Source organism: Rhagoletis pomonella, unplaced genomic scaffold, assembly GCF_013731165.1.
Source record: "Rhagoletis pomonella isolate Grant_MI unplaced genomic scaffold, Rhpom_1.0 Rhpom_scaffold_00119, whole genome shotgun sequence".
NCBI lineage: Eukaryota > Metazoa > Arthropoda > Insecta > Diptera > Tephritidae > Rhagoletis > Rhagoletis pomonella.
The window spans coordinates 156,906-157,996 of NW_023458673.1; positions in this window are offsets into that span (position 1 = coordinate 156,906).

The window sequence follows — 1,091 nt, forward strand, 5'->3', positions numbered from 1 at the left end:
GGATGCGCTGCACACTCGTTACCATATCGGCCAGCCTTGTGCCTATCACGACTGCTTGCAACTCAAGCCTTGGGATAGAGAGTGGTTTCAATGGCGCAACTTTCGATTTCGCGGCTACAAGGGAAACCGTTACATCGTCATCTCTCCTAACCCGCAGATAGCAGACTGCTGCGTAGCCGCCTTTCCCCCGCGTCCACGAAAGTATGGAGTTGGTCGTCTTGTGCATCTTGCAATTATGGAGAAAAACATCAGGATATATTGACGTTACGTATAAGCTGCATTACGTTTTTCCATTGACACCATTTGTTGTTTAGATCGTCGCGCAACGGCGCGCCATACTTCTTGAAGTATAATTTTTAGACCTATGGTATAGCAGATTACGAATCCAAGTGGGTCGAAGATTGACATAAGTACTTGCAGAATCTCCCTTTTTGTTGGTATGAGTGATTCATTGACAACGTCTCGACGAAGCTTCGTGAACCTGCAATTATACTTAAAACTGTCATTAAGGGGGTCCCAAAACATACCTAGGACCTTCGTCGCCGAGCCCCATTCTTTAATTTTCGCGGTAGTAATTGGGTCTTCCTCTAGCTTCTCGACTACGGACATCAAGTTTGAAGACCAACCACCGATTTGAAAGCCGGCAGCAATTTGTTTTATTTGCTTTGCTAGTTCCAGAGCGGATTTTTCGTCATCTGCACTTTCGATCAGGTCATCCACATAATGACTTCTTAATTGCCTCAACTGCCCAAGGCAACTGGTCCTTGAAGTCGTCTGCATTTTTGTCGCGTATAAAGTGTGCGATGCAAGGCGCACAATTTAGCCCAAACGTCATAGCGCGCAGGACGTAAATGCTTGGATACCGAGCTTTGTCGCCTTCATCGTACCACAAGAAGCGCTGCGCGTGCATGTCGCCTTCTCGTATGTTAACACGATGAAACATTTCGGCGATGTCGCCGCATACACCAACCTTGCCTACTCTAAATGTCAATAGAATATTGACTAGGGAGTTTAGCAAATCTGGGCCGCTGAGAAGAAAGTCGTTAAGTGATGCTCCGTTCGCCTTCGCGGCTGCATCCCATACCAGCCGA